The sequence below is a fragment of the Ranitomeya variabilis genome, chromosome 1, assembly GCF_051348905.1.
Source record: "Ranitomeya variabilis isolate aRanVar5 chromosome 1, aRanVar5.hap1, whole genome shotgun sequence".
NCBI lineage: Eukaryota > Metazoa > Chordata > Amphibia > Anura > Dendrobatidae > Ranitomeya > Ranitomeya variabilis.
In genome coordinates this window covers 324,296,888-324,312,755 of record NC_135232.1, presented here as the reverse complement: position 1 = coordinate 324,312,755, position 15,868 = coordinate 324,296,888, and the positions used below count along the sequence as shown (strand labels likewise).

Here is a 15,868-nt window from a genome sequence, read left to right as displayed (position 1 = left end):
TGTGTACCGTGCAAGGGGAATGTAGTGGTCTGGGTCAAAGTACCACAAGACTCATCTAGCACCGGCTGGGCAAAGGGCAGGATGAAGCGGAAACACTGATATAGGTCCAAATAATAAAGTGGGTAAAATGCAGGTCAAAATTGGTAACAGGACTAACCAGGTGGCATTGCTTAGTTCAGTGGAGTAGAAAACCCAGGAGCGGCAGACAGACACCATTAGTAGGGCCGAACCACACTAGTAGGTCCTATGCAGTTTAATATTACAAATGAAGGCCGAAAGCCTGAAAATTAAAGGTCAGGAAAATAACACAGGACAATACCAAGGTGCGGCACACACTGTTACTAGGCCCAACCAAAGTAGTAGGCCAACTGCAGTTTAATTATTTAAAATGTAAGCCGAAAGCCTGAACATTGAAGGTCGGGACAACAAAACAGGAGAAAACCCAGTAGCGTCAGACACTGTTTTAAGGGCCCAACCACACATTTTAAAAACAACTACTTAACGAGAGCTTTAAGATTGAAGCTCAGCTTTATACAGTGGAGGACAACACCATGGAGCGGCACACACCGTTAGTAGGCACCAACCACCAATTTTTAAAAACAACTACTTAATAAGAGCCTGAAGGTTGAAGCTCAGAATTATACAGTGGAGGACAACATCAGGGAGCGGCACACACCGTTAGTAGGCCACGACCACCAATTTTTACCAACAAATACTTAATGAGAGCCAGAAGGTTGAAGCTCAGACAAAGAAACCTGGAGGAGAACACCAAAGAGGAGGAGAACACCAAGGAGAAGGAGAACACCATTACTAGGCCCCAACCCAAGTAGTATGGCAACTGTAGTGTTACATTTAAAAATACTTAATGAGAGCCTGAAGGTTGAAGCTCAGACAAGGAAACCTGGAGGAGAACTGCAGCGCCCCAGAGTCCTGGTCGTTGCAGTACTGTGGCTCCGCAGCTAAGGGGGGCTATGGTATGTATGATGGCACTGAAGGAGTTCATCTGACCAGGTATCACAGACACCAATACATTTCACAGTCTGGCCTCCAGGGGGAGCTAAGGGTACTATTCATTAGGCCACTCCTCACAGTCTGGTAAAACTGGGGGTTAGGCAGGAAGTTAGAGAGAACGCTGACTGGGTTGGAACCAGGCAACACCTTGTGGCAGAGGGTGTTGTAGGGGAAGATTCGGTAGGGTCCCTGTCAGGGGTGGGATCCTGACAGAGGCCTGGCAAACAGAGAGAAAGCTACGGGACCGCGCCTGCACTTGATAGCGGCGGTGCCCTAAGAAAGGACATGAAGCGAGATTTATTGTGCTGAGTGAAAAACGAGATCAAAGCAAGAAGGAGAATACCAGTAGGAGTCGTGCTGTAAGATCGAGGCAACATCCTACTGAGGTGCAAACAACCGGCGGCCGGAACGCCGAGGAGGTACAGAGCTCTAAGCCATACTTCAAACCAACGGCAGGACAGTCAGTCACAGGCGGGCTGTCTCACCTAAATCACCTACGCAGACTTAGGGGGCAAACTTTGGAGAGGGGCGACTCTAGGGTCCCGGAAGAGCTCCGAGCCTACCCGTCATATGGGTGCGTCCCAACCATAACACCAGGGAGGGACGGAGGATTAGCAGAAGATCATCTAATCGAGTTGTGAGGGAACACGAGAAACAGACACAACAGTTGTGGGGACTATCCCGTAAGCTCAGCAGGGGAGGACCACAACACATAGCGCTAGTAGGAAGGCACAGATTTCCACCTGCAAAGGGAACTCTGGAGGTGCCATCGGACCGGCCGGACTTGCGCAGCCTGGTCAACCGTATTCCGGATTGAGGACTTTGAGACCTTCAGTAAAGAAGTAAAGAGACTGCAACCCATGTGTTCTTGTGATTGATTGCGTCCTGCACCACACACCGAACTGTCATCCTTTTATTGGGCGCCCTTCAGCAGCAGGGTCACGGTCCAGGCCTAGCCGCCGTGACAACCCCAGAGCAGAGACTCAGAGGCCCGGCTCCGGGTACCCCTCGGCCCTGCGGCGGTGGGGGCGCTGCAAAAACTTGGCATCACGAACAGGATCTACTTAAGCCTGAGGAATCGGGTCATGTGTGCCTTGGAACTGTGATTTACTGTGCTTGGACTGTACTTGCTGCCAAAATCCGCCGCCATTACAGCACTGAGGAGAGCGCAGGAGAAGAAGAGGGGCGTGGAGTGGGCGTAGACAAGCTGGAAAGCGCGAAGGACAATGGCCGCCCAGTCTAAATATTTCTGTGTCCTGAGGACGTGTCCGTCAGCAGCCGAGGTCCGCCTCCTCATTCTCTTTGGAGGATGGAGACCATGGAGACGGGGCCGCCCATGAAAGAGACCGCGGGAAGAGGACACCAGAGAAGAAGCGAAAATGGCGACGCCGGAAGCACCGCGTGCGAATGACCCAGCTCGGCACGAGGTTGCACAACCCGACACAGCCCCGGACACGCCATCGTTGCGGGAACTGACCCTTGCGGAGCTACCGATAGGCCAACCCCCATGGCCGATGTCCGAGGAGTGTGTGGCTGCAGCCGAGGCCCGGCAGGTAGCCTACCGCCTGGAAGCCGATGCCCGTGTAATCGCTCGGCTGGGCCAACCCACGGAGGTCCGCCTGTCTCCGGTGTCCCCCGCTTCTTTTATCCCGGCCACGGCGGAGTGTGAGCTGCAGGCACAGGGCCTGAGGATCCTGCCAGAGGCGGAGCACCTGCAGCGCCTGATGACAGCGTGGCGGAACAGGCCCCAACCGGCAGCCCAGGTCGATCTGAGGAGCGTTGAGGAGGTTCCACCGTCACACTGGGGTGTAGTAATATCCTTTAACTCCCGGAAAGGAAGGGGAGTTATACAGGAGATCGGAGAGCCACTGCAGGTCCGTGTGGATCGGGAAGAAGTGGAGCCCTGCGAGGGAAGGTATGATTCCGATCTGGAGCCTGGCGATGCAGTGACCTACACCCGGTGGAGGAGGGAAGCTGGCGAAGCTGGCTGGATAGCTCGAGGCGTCCAGCGGTGCGTCGCCCTCCAGGCTGCTGCCGGAGCGCCGGAGGACGAGCCTTCTGCAGGGAAGGTGCCGGAGTCCATCCCCGCGGAACCTCAGGAGGTCCGGGTCCACCGCGTGCCTCTGGGTCGTGCTCGCCCACAAGCAAGGAGGGCATCCCGGCGAGGGATCCTGTCGCTGCTGGAGCCAGGACCGGCCCTTGCTACACCAAGGCGACCCGTTGGCCGGGTGAGGCCTGGAAGAAGACCACCCCCTGCACAGCCACCATCAGAGTAAGCAAAAATGCTTTAATGAATGTACATAGTTAACTGTTTCTCTGCTATTTTGCTGCTAAAACCCGTCTAGGGTTAACTTTTAAAGGGATCCCTTTGTTGACCCGGGATCCCTATTGTTTTTGTTTGTTTTCTACTTTTTTGCACAAGTTATCCAGAACTGCCGAATCATGAACAATGCATGATACAAACTCCTTGTATATAGTTTGCACCTTCTTAAAGGTGCTCCCTACTGGTTTTACATAAAAGATGGACTCTGCGAAGAAACTGTTCCTGGAAACAGCATTGGAGTCCTTACTGCGAACAGACTTGCAGCTTGAGAAGTTGCGCTACCTCATAGAGACTTGGTCCCTTCTTAAAGGGGATGTTCACATGTTGCAATTAAGAAAAGTATTGCCTTAAGACAGTTAGACGGTAATAATGTGTTAAAAGAGAAAGTAAAAATGCTGATATGTAAGAGTTAAATGTAACTAACTAGTTAATTGTAAGAAATGTTTGATAATGTTGATAGAAGAATGAGGACAGAGAAGTGAACCCGTATGGGGTTAGTTAGTGAGTCCTCCCAGGAGCCATACAGAGATGGCTCAGTGATCTTGAACTGAAAGAAAAACAGGTTCTATACTGTGTATAGTAGTGGAAGGACAGTAGGCTCGGGCGGAAAGGAGCGGTCCTGTAACAGAAAGGAGAGGCAGTAGGCCTGGAGCGGTTAGGACAGGCGGTCCTGCAGACGTAAAGTAGGAGAATGTAGCACAGTTGCTTAAGCCTTATAATGTGTTATAAGAAGGTCTTTAGTGGATTCAGCGAGTACGTCCTTAAAGGCAAAGTTAAATTATTGTTCCGAAATTTGCACTTAGTAGAATACCCGGTTGGGTAAGAAAAGTTATTTATAGTAAAGTTATTTAAAAGGTATTTAACCATGTTTGTAACGTTCAAGTGTCCTCACCTCCCATAAAGGGAAGCTCTGTTAAAAAGTTGACTTGTACTTGCATTTTCAAAATTGTATGTCTTTTTGCTGACATGTATTGTTGTTTTCTTCCCAGTCCAGGAGTACTGGATTTAACCGGGGGGAATGCAGCGCCCCAGAGTCCTGGTCGTTGCAGTACTGTGGCTCCGCCGCTAAGGGGGGCTATGGTACGTCTGATGGCACTGAAGGAGTTCATCTGACCAGGTATCACAGACACCAATACATTTCACAGTCTGGCCTCCAGGGGGAGCTAAGGGTACTATTCATTAGGCCACTCCTCACAGTCTGGTAAAACTGGGGGTTAGGCAGGAAGTTAGAGAGAACGCTGACTGGGTTGGAACCAGGCAACACCTTGTGGCAGATTCGGTAGGGTCCCTGTCAGGGGTGGGATCCTGACAGAGGCCTGGCAAACAGAGAGAAAGCTACGGGACCGCGCCTGCACTTGATAGCGGCGGTGCCCTAAGAAAGGACATGAAGCGAGATTTATTGTGCTGAGTGAGAAACGAGATCAAAGCAAGAAGGAGAATACCAGTAGGAGTCGTGCTGTAAGATCGAGGCAACATCCTACTGAGGTGCAAACAACCGGCGGCCGGAACGCCGAAAGGTACAGAGCTCTAAGCCATACTTCAAACCAACGGCAGGACAGTCAGTCACAGGCGGGCTTTCTCACCTAAATCACCTACGCAGACATAGGGGGCAACCTTTGGAGAGGGGCGACTCTAGGGTCCCGGAAGAGCTCCGAGCCTACCCGTCATACGGGTGCGTCCCAACCATAACACCAGGGAGGGACGGAGGATTAGCAGAAGATCATGTAATCGAGTTGTGAGGGAACATGAGAAACAGACACAACAGTTGTGGGGACTATCCCGTAAGCTCAGCAGGGGAGGACCACAACACATAGCGCTAGTAGGAAGGCACAGATTTCCACCTGCAAAGGGAACTCTGGAGGTGCCATCGGACCGGCCGGACTTGCGCAGCCTGGTTAACCGTATTCCGGATTGAGGACTTTGAGACCTTCAATAAAGAGGTAAAGAGACTGCAACCCCTGTGTCCTTGTAATTGATTGCGTCCTGCACCACACACCGAACTGTCATCCTTTTATTGGGCGCCCCTCAGCAGCAGGGTCACGGACCGGGCCTAGCCGCCATGACAACCCCAGAGCAGAGACTCAGAGGCCCGGCTCCGGGTACCCCTCGGCCCTGCGGCGGTGGGGGCGCTGCAATTATTCCTCAGCTGGTGGAAAGAGGCCGGGAAACAAGTGTTGAACAACTTCAGTATTGTCGATGAAACTCATTTAGCGGCCTGAACTCAGCGCTTGTAAACCAAAATGCTTTTGTGTGATGTGCAATATGTTAGCATTTGGGGTCACATTTTAAACTTTGCCTAGAGCCCCACTTTGCCTAAAACCGGCCCTGCCTACAAGTGTACAAAGATATTTGCATTCATCATGTGACAAGTGGGCTTGTGTAACTTCAAATGCCAGGTCTGAATTTTAGTCCCAGTCCGGCCTTGCATCAGCTATATGAAGACGCCGCAGCAGCACTATGGAGAGCGCAGCATCATCTTCATTGTCTAGGAGACCCAGCTCTGCATGTAAAATAGCAGCTTTGCCCAGTCCTACACCTAAAGGTACCTTCACACTCAGCAACTTTACAACGAGAACGACAACGATCCGTGACGTTGCAGCGTCCTGGTTAGTGATCTCGTTGTGTTTGACACGCAGCAGCGATCTGGATCCTGCTGTGATATCGCTGGTCGGAGCTAGAAGTCCAAAACTTTATTTGGTCGTCAGGTCGGCGTGTATCATCGTGTTTGACAGCAAAAGCAACGATGCCAGCGATGTTTTACATGGAGCTAATGACCTGTGAGAACGATAAGTGAGTCACCGTTACGTCACAGGATCGCTCCTGCATCGTTCTGGAGCTGCTGTGTTTGACGTCTCTATAGCGACCTAAACAGCGACGCCGCAGCGATCGGCTCGTTGTCTATATCGCTGCAGCGTTGCTGAGTGTGACGGTACCTTAAGAGCAATAAATAGGGTTGAGCTGTAATACTGGGCACAGCTGTTACTATGTTATATAGTCGTGTTACACAGACCTCACTTCTTGTAACCTACAAGTGTACAAACATATTACACATTCACCATGCGACAAGTGGGCCTGTGCACCTTCAAATGCCAGGGCTGAATTTTAGTCCCAGCCCGGCTCTGCCCTCAGGTTCTATTCAATTTTATAGGATCAAAACTCAATATCTTTGCATGCTAGTGTGCTGGTATCTCTCCAAGTCTGATATCAGATTTTTCAGGAGATCTATCTTACTTTGTCAGCAGCTTATAATTGTACTACTGGCAAGCATGCAGCATGCTTAGTTAGGTGGAGGTTCATTAGGTGGCATCTCTAGAACTTGGCATCTGGGGTGCAAACCCAGGATTCCTGGAGAACCTCCACTATCATTTTTTTGTTAACCACCCACCCCCATTCACACTTAAAAGTCACTTTAGACCCAGAGGCCACAGACTATAAGATACTAGAAACCTTGCATAGGCCCTCAAGATGAAATGATAGTGATGCCTATATGTAGTCATTGTGAAGGTATTATTTGTTCTGTATATAGTGGTCTCACTTCTATATGTGAATTACTGTATTATTCATAGATAAATTGTTATAAATACGAGAGTGCTTATGGGGCAAACTAATGTGAATCAAGTCTGACATTTAAAACCCCACAATGTTGATTTTCAGTATAATGTAACATCCAGGGCCTATGTGCAGCGCCCCAGAGTCCTGGTCATTGCAGTAATGTTATTTTTCCACCAGGGGGAGTGATATTACGTCTGAAGGCAATAAAGGAGATCTCTTTACCAGGTATCACAAACCACACAACACACTTCACACTCCAGGCTGCCAGAGGGAGCTATGCTTCTATTTAGTAGGGCACTCTTCACAATTAAGTAAAACTGGTGGTCTGGATAGGAAGTTGGGAAAAGCGAGTTGGGTTTCACCCAGGCAGCACCAGTCTGGCGGACGCTGGCTTGGCTGGACCTAGTAAGCTGCTATCTGAGCTCCGCTCAGGTAGTGGGTCCCTGACAGGGATGGGATCCTGTCAGAGGCCTAGATGGAAGGCCACAGAGCTGCGCCTGCCCCACGTGTGGCAACATCCTAAGGAAGGACACAAAGGGAATTGCATTGCTGACAGTGAGAAACGAAGTCATAGCAAAAGGAGAGGAAACCAGAAGGAGTTCTGCCCTGTAAAAGGCTGCCTCGTTCTGAGGTGCAGAAGCCGGTAGCCGGAACACCAAGGGAGTCATCGTCTCCAAGCCTGGCTCCAGAGACCGGCAGGACAGCTAGTTCCATATTAGTTGCCCGACCCTACATCCAGGCGGCACGGTGGCAACTTGTGGGGGCTGGGGCATGATAGAGTCCCTGTAAAAAGCCTCAGGCCATTAGTCATATGGGTTTGTCCTATCCTTACCATCAGGGGGACAGAGAGAAAGAGACATAACATCCATAACACCAACATCTGTTGTGAGGACCTTACCGAGAAGCTCAGCAGGGAGGTACTACAACACTCAGGCGCTAGAGGAAGGCTACTGATTTCCACCTGGATAAGGGGACTCTGGATTTGCCTACGGACCGGCCGGACTCTGCCTACCCTGTGATCTGGTGCTCTGGACTGTGGATGCTGAAGCCTTCAGTAAAGGTAAAAAGACAGCAATCTTGTGTCCTCGTTCTTCACTGCACCTTACATCATTCACCATCTACACTCTGGGAAGCCCTGGGGATACACTTCACCTCTGGGAAGGTACACGATCTAGCTGCCATAACATCACCACAGACGGACCCCTAAGCAGCGTCGGTCACCCTGACCGAATACCACAGGTGGCGTCACGAACATTATCCCTTTAAAGGGAACCTGTCACCCCGTTTTTTTCCGTATGAGATAAAAATACTGTTAAATAGGGCCTGAGCTGTGCATTGCAATAGTGTATTTTGTGGACCCCGATTCCCCACCTATGCTGCCGAAATACGTTACCAAAGTAGCCGTTTTCGCCTGTCAATCAGGCTGGTCTGGTCAAAAGGGCGTGGTGTCTTCCCCCAGATCTTGCTTAGTTTTCCGTTGGTGGCGTAGTGGTGTGCGCATGCCCAAGGTCCCAAATCCACGTCACAGGGGAGTGAAAAGATCGCGATGTGCTGTATTTCATTGGTGATCGGTGGGCGCGGCCATCTTCCTTTGGCCGCGCGTGTGCAGAAGCGGCGCTCTGCTGGCCGCGGCTTCAGGAAAATGGCCGCGGGATGCCGCGCATGCGCAGATGGAGATCGCGGCGGCCATTTTCCTGAAGCAGACTTCGCGCTCTCGGCTTCAGGAAAATGGCCGCCGCGATCTCCATCTGCGCACGCGCGGCATCCCGCGGCCATTTTCCTGAAGCCGCGGCCAGCAGAGCGCCGCTTCTGCGCACGCGCGGCCAAAGGAAGATGGCCGCGCCCACCGATCACCAATGAAATACAGCACATTGCGATCTTTTCACTCCCCTGTGACGTGGATTTGGGACCTTGGGCATGCGCACACCCCTACGCCACGGAAAACTAAGCAAGATCTGGGGGAAGACACCACGCCCTTTTGACCAGACCAGCCTGATTGACAGGCGAAAACGGCTACTTTGGTAACGTATTTCGGCAGCATAGGTGGGGAATCGGGGTCCACAAAATACACTATTGCAATGCACAGCTCAGGCCCTATTTAACAGTATTTTTATCTCATACGGAAAAAACGGGGTGACAGGTTCCCTTTAAAGACCTTCCCCCATTCATAACGGACATCCCTAGGGCCACGGACCAGGTGAGCCACCGTGACATCCACTGTCGAGAACCGAAGGACCCGGTACCGAGTACCCCATAACCCTTAGGGGGACGATCCATTTGCACAGAAGATGTGATGCAGATAGATGTTCTTCCATAGCTTTGCTATCTCCTCTCTGTGTTTTTAGATCCTTGCATTACCCCTGATGTAATACACAAATGTGTCTTTGACATGCTATTCTTTAAACATTGCCAGTGTTTCCACTTTATCAGAACAGTCTTCTCACCAGAGAGAGACATGTTATTTATATCTGTGACCACATTGTACGTCAACTCCCTTTCTCATTTTTTCATTGTAGTCACACCATATCATTCTGTATTGTTCTGTAGAAACCTATGAGGTAATAAAGACGGACATTCACATATTAACAGAGTTATTCTTCTTGAGATGTGTTAGAGGAGTTTGTGGCTCTTTCTTTGTTTAGAAATAGTCTTTAGAGATTCAGCCATCACAGCAAACATAATGAACACAACAAATCTCCAAAACGGCTGATCCAAGCTCTCCTATCACAATGCTATCTGCTTTGTGCTGGGTTTTGGAGTAGATCATTTATCCTACATCAAATTACCTAACTTTGAGTGAAGTGAATAGATTTCCCAAAATGCTAATTTTAAAAACAATGGCTCAAACAAAAGAGTTGTTCCTAAGACCTAAAGGTACCGTCACACTAAGCGACGCTGCAGCGATACAGACAACGATGCCGATCGCTGCAGCGTCGCTGTTTGGTCGCTGGAGAGCTGTCACACAGACCGCTCTCCAGCGACCAACGATGCCGAGGTCCCTGGGTAACCAGGGTAAATATCGGGTTGCTAAGCGCAGGGCCGCGCTTAGTAACCCGATGTTTACCCTGGTTACCAGTGTAAAATGTAAAAAAACAAACACTACATACTCACCTTCGCGTCCCCCGGCGTCCGCTTCCTGCACTGACTGAGTGCCGGCCCTAACAGCAGAGCGGTGACGTCACCGCTGTGCTGTTCTTTCACTTACGGCCGGCGCTCAGTCAGTGCAGGAAGCGGACAGCGAGGGACGTGTGACAGACATCAGAAGGTGAGTATGTACTGTTTGTTTTTTTACATTTTACACTGGTAACCAGGGTAAACATCGGGTTACTAAGCGCGGCCCTGCGCTTAGTAACCCGATATTTACCCTGGTTACCATTGTAAAACATCGCTGGTATCGTTGCTTTTGCTGTCAAACACAACGATACACGGCGATCTGACGACCAAATAAAGTTCTGAACTTTAATCAACGACCAGCGATCTCACAGCGGGATCCTGATCGCTGCTGCGTGTCAAACACAACGATATCGCTATCCAGGACGCTGCAACGTCACGGATCGCTAGCGATATCGTTTAGTGTGACGGTACCTTAACTCAACTTCCATTGTGCCAGGTTTTGCCACCTTATCTAACTTTACATGACCCTTGGACAGGGTCAGTTTTAGACAAAGTGGGGCCCTGGGCAAAAGTTTAAAGTAATGTCCTAAATATTAACATATTTGATCATCACACTCAAACATTTCGAGTTCACCCTGTTAAATGAGCACAATTGACAATATTGAAGTCATTTGGTGCTTGCTTCCTGGCCTCTTTACAACGGTTGATAAAGAATGATGGGCACAGAATCATCACTAAATGATCAATCTGTCCCCATACAGTATCATTTTATCAGCAGCATATCTACAGTTTACACCCGATGACGTGCTGCTGAGAACAATGATTTTTTTTCCACCATGAACAATCCAATCACTCGATGAATGAGCAGCATTTTGCTTGTTGGTTGGATCATTGCAAACATGTTTACACCTATGAACTCTTGTCTGTGCAGTCTGGATTTAAAAATGGATGCTATATTGGACATTGGTAAATTCTATTCCCTTAGTGTGCGCTCCTTGTTTTTAGATTGTCTTAATTTTATGTCTATGTCATTCTTTTGTGATCATTTTGTTGTCACCTGATTTAAATAAAATATGATTATGTTTCACTTACCTTGATGTACTGGGACTTTTATGGTCGGTTTTCCTTTTCTCTTTTTCTCATGCACGTTATAAAGTTGTGGTGATGTGACATCAGGATGTGCACTGCTACCTTACGATAAGTAAATTGGCCAGTACTTGCGGCTGGAACTAAATCCGTACTCTGCATATATGCGTCCGGCAATGTCATGACATTAGTACATGCTTTTCAAACTTACGCCAAGCACTCCAGGCACAGGAACATCCTAAGCCTAGTTGCTCTTGGAAGTCTCGGTTTAGCATGAATATGCCCAGGGTTTGATCACTCATCTACATTAAAAAGAGGAGCCAAGGACCATATAGGGAACACTGAGCAGTGGAGGTGACCGCCCGGTGATGTGAGTATTGGTTGGGTTTTTTTATACCTCTAATTTTATTATGCTCTGGGATCGCCTAAGACCCCAAAGCATAATATGGGGCAGCCAGTCGGCAGTTAATCAAATTTCCTGTAAAATCCGACTAATTTGGGGAATTTTAATTTTGCCGGATCCTCTCAAGTCAATTGTAAATATTTTCTAAAGGTTTTTACTCACCTATAATAATTCCTGTCACATAGAACAATTTTCTGGAAAAATCCATTTAGGCTAAAATATAAAAAATATATGTCTATATAATAGTAACCATTATATAAATTATGCACTGGATGTTATATGCTATTTTACCATGTATTTTGTAAATTATATATTTATTAGGTATTAGTACAGTACATTCAGAATATGATATATCACGTAAATCATAAATAGTGCGCTGCTAAAAATGAAAGGAAAAAAATAAAGTCTTGTCACGGTCAGTTACAAAGCAAGGATACAAATGTTGATATCTCAAATTTTTTGGGCTGATTTATTAAAGCTTTTGTCTTGGTATGCTAATGCATAATTCTGGTGCAACTGGAGGCTGTGCTAAAATTATGCGACTTTTGGTTTTCTCACGCTATTTTTACCCAGCTCAAACAAAGTGGACAAAACTTGGTCAGAATGCGGGCATGGCAACCGCCGCTCCTCAATTCATGACGATCTCTGGCATTTGCTAAGCCTTAATTCTTACTCCAGCAATGTCTGGGGTACGATTATTGGAGAGTTGCACACAGAGGTGAACACCACTCCTCCTTCGCTTCTGATTCATGGATTAGTGTACACCTGTTCATGAATCCAGAGATTTTAACTCCAGCATATCTCCTTATCAAACTCATCTCCTTATCTCCTTGATCTATTGGGTCCTTTGTGTGGACAGGGTAAAGGATGAAAAAATATAGCCAATAATCTAGAATGTAGAAATCAGCATTTAGAAAGCAGTTATGATTTGCTGGTAATTAGGCTAAAAAAATGTATTAAAAGTGAAATTAAAGTCTTTTTAATAATCTTACTATGGGGTTAGTAATGGGGGCATCTTATAGCCACCTCTCCATTACTAACCTCTGGACTTGGTGTCAGTGGCCATAAAACAGCTGGCATCCACCCCACAGCTATTACCCCACTTGCCACCACTCAAGGGCACGTGGGAAGAGCCGTGCAAAGCACCAGAATTGATAGATGCACCTATTAAAGGCTACCGCTGGCTGCTATTTTTAGGCTGGGCAGAGCCAATATCTATGGCCCCTTCCCAGTCTCAGAATACCAGCCCCCAGCTGTTTGCTCTAGCTTGGCTGGTTTTCAAAAATGGGGAGAACCCCACTGTTTTGTTTAAACGGCATTTAAAAAAATGGCATGAGGACCCCTCTATTTCTGATAACCAGCAACATAAAGTTTACAGTTCTCAGCTTTACCTGCACTCGTTATCAAAAACAGAGGGAAACCCACTACATTTTTTTTTGCACAGGTGCCAGCTTATCACAGATTCATAATTATAAACTGCCAGTTAACTGACACTGAATACTAAATTGTTCTGCAGACTTATATTGGTGACAGTTTAAGGCTAGGTACACATGACTGATTTCTGCACATCAAAAAAAAAGTCCGATTATTCTGATCACACTTTGAACAGTTTGATCAGAATGACATTGATTCTTGCACGTGGAGAGAAAAAAAGTTTCTTAATCTTGTCCATTCTGTAAATCAGCGAAAATCATACCTCATTCGGAGTGCAGTCCAATATTTTTCACAACCCATAGACATGCCGATTTTGATCTGACACTTGGATCCAAATCGGACATGTTTCCAATTTTTTCTGTGGATCATTCTGTCTGAGGAAAAAAATTGGACATGTGCACAGCACCATAGAATGTCATAACTAAGATTGCTATCCATCAAAACCATGGCTAGCACTCATACGAGAAAATTGGTAATGTGCATAAGCCCTAATTTTAAAGCACAGAAAAATAGTATCACGACACAGCATGAGGAATATACCATCTTATACAGGAGACCTTGTACTGCTATCATGTGAATAAGTTTATAATTATGGAAACTGCGTATTTGACTTAAAATTTGGGTTGAGTGTGTTGAAATATATAGTATATAGCCACTGTGTCAATTTCTAAATGTGTATCACTCTACCAGCTAACTAGACAATATAGCAATAACCAGAAGAAACAATAAAGAGGACACGTGAAACTTAGTATTTTTTCAAAGAATATGAAACCTAATTAAAATATTAAAAAGGGTATAAAGAGCAAATCAAGTGATACACATTTACAAAACATATATATTCATTTTTGTTTCTCACGTTTTCATGAATGGTGTTCTTAGTACTGTTCTGCTCTTAGTGTTAATGCTCACGCTGTACAGACAAGTACAAATATATATTCTACTAGTGTCCACTTCCTGGTGAAAATTGCATTTCTTACTACCATTTACACTAATGCCAGATATGAGAAGTGAGTACAGGGTTCATTAAAGAAACAGGCACACAGCTATTGCAAATGTGCACCAGCTTTTACAGAATTTGAGTGCATACTATAAACACAGTTTTCATGTTCCTAAGTTACTGCTTCTAGTGAACAGAGAAGAGTATAAAAGAGGAGTGGGGTAGAAAAGGAGCTTTGTCCTTGAACATTTATTTCATTTTCATTTTTCTTACAACCTCTCTTCCAAACATTATTTGTTAGCAGGAACAAGGGGCCAATATGACTGTAAAAAAGATCTCTTCTATTTTTTTTAGTTATTTGGTGATAAGTAGTGTTGAGCATTCCGATACTGAAATATCGGGTATCGACCGATATTCGCGATATCAGAGATCCGATACTGAGTTCCGATACTTTTAGAATATCGAATACCGGAATCGGAAGTTCCCATAATGCAATGAGCCAGTTTGATTTTTTCAGCCAATGAGGATCTTAAGAAGTGTGGGCACATCCTGTGAGGCATGTTAGGCATGTTAACTAATGGCATGGCTGTGATTGGCTGCTGAAATGATGTCATGATGCACTATGAAAGCTGCAAGCCGCCATTTTGGGTTCACTCTGCTGTGAATTCAGTTAGGGACAGGACGCTGCTGTTCTGAGGGACAGTTTGAGCTAGCGATTTGCTTTATTGTGCTTTACCCAGGCTACTTTATCAACACCTGTGCGAGAAGCTTTCTTTTGCCTTGCAGCGCTGTTCACGGCTGTCTGCGAGGTCTCTGTGTATGAGTGCAGCTTATGCTGTAGTGTGTCCTGCAGCCACCTCTGGTTGTAGTCTGCTCAGCGTGCGTCACTGCCTCATACATTGTCCATTTTTGCATTAGTGCTGCTCATTTATCCTGATTTCTCCTATTAGTGTGGTTTCATCCGTATCCAGCTAGATTGCGTGCAAACACTATATAGGAGTAGATAGAGGAGCCTTTCTGTAGCCTTACAGCGCTAGTGCACAGTTCTCTGCACTGTTCACGGCTGTCTGCGAGGTCTCTGCATGTGAGTGCAGCTCACGCTGTAGTGTGTTCTGCAGCCACCTCCGGTTATAGTCCGCTCAGCGTGCGTCACTGCCTCATACATTGTCCATTTTTGCATTATTGCTGCTCATTTGTCCTGATTTCTCCTATTAGTGTGGTTCCATCCGTATCCAGCTAGATTGCATGCAAACACTATATAGGAGTAGATAGAGGAGCCTTTCTGCAGCCTTGCAGCGCTAGTGCACAGTTCTCTGAACTATTCACGGCTGTCTGTGAGGTCTCCGTGTGTGAGTGCAGCTCACGCTGTAGTGTGTTCTGCAGCCACCTCCGGTTGAAGTCTGCTCAGCGTGCGTCACTGCCTCATACATTGTCCTTTTTTGCATTAGTGCCGCTCATTTTTCCTGATTTCTCCTATTAGTGTGGTTCCATCCGTATCCAGCTAGATTGCTTGCAAAAAACTATATAGGAGTAGATAGAGGAGCCTTTCTGCAGCCTTGCAGCGCTAGTGCACAGTTCTCTGCACTGTTGTTCACTGCTGTCTGCGAGGTCTCTGTGTATGAGTGCAGCTCATGTTGTAGTGTGTTCTGCAGCCACCTCTAGTTGTAGTCTGCTCAGCGTGCATCACTTCCTCATACATTGTCCTTTTTTGCATTAGTGCTGCTCATTTGTCCTGAATTTCTCCTATCAGTGTGGTTCCATCCGTATCCAGCTAGATTGCTTGCAAAAAACTATATAGGAGTAGATAGAGGAGCCTTTCTGCAGCCTTGCGCCCTGCAGCCCCCGCCAGATTAGTATTAGCCTATTTTTTGGAGCCTCATCTATTGCATTGTAGGTTACCTTCCTGCATTGTAATAGCTACAAAAAGTTTGTGATACTATCGGTTTTACATCTTTGGGCACATCCAGTGTCTTTTTGTGAAAAAAAAAAGTTAATAAAGTTCACCAAA

The 15,868-nt window shown here is 47.0% G+C and overlaps 1 long non-coding RNA gene across 1 annotated transcript in view; it reads right to left on the bottom strand.

Annotated features, from left to right (window-relative positions):
- LOC143793978 (uncharacterized) overlaps nucleotides 1-11,704 on the bottom strand; it is a 51,189-nt gene extending 39,485 nt beyond the window's left edge. The window contains exon 1 of the long non-coding RNA XR_013220360.1: nucleotides 11,652-11,704. This is a non-coding gene — a long non-coding RNA (uncharacterized LOC143793978). The remainder of the gene's footprint in view (nucleotides 1-11,651) is intronic.
- Between the last annotated feature and the right edge of the window lie 4,164 nt (nucleotides 11,705-15,868).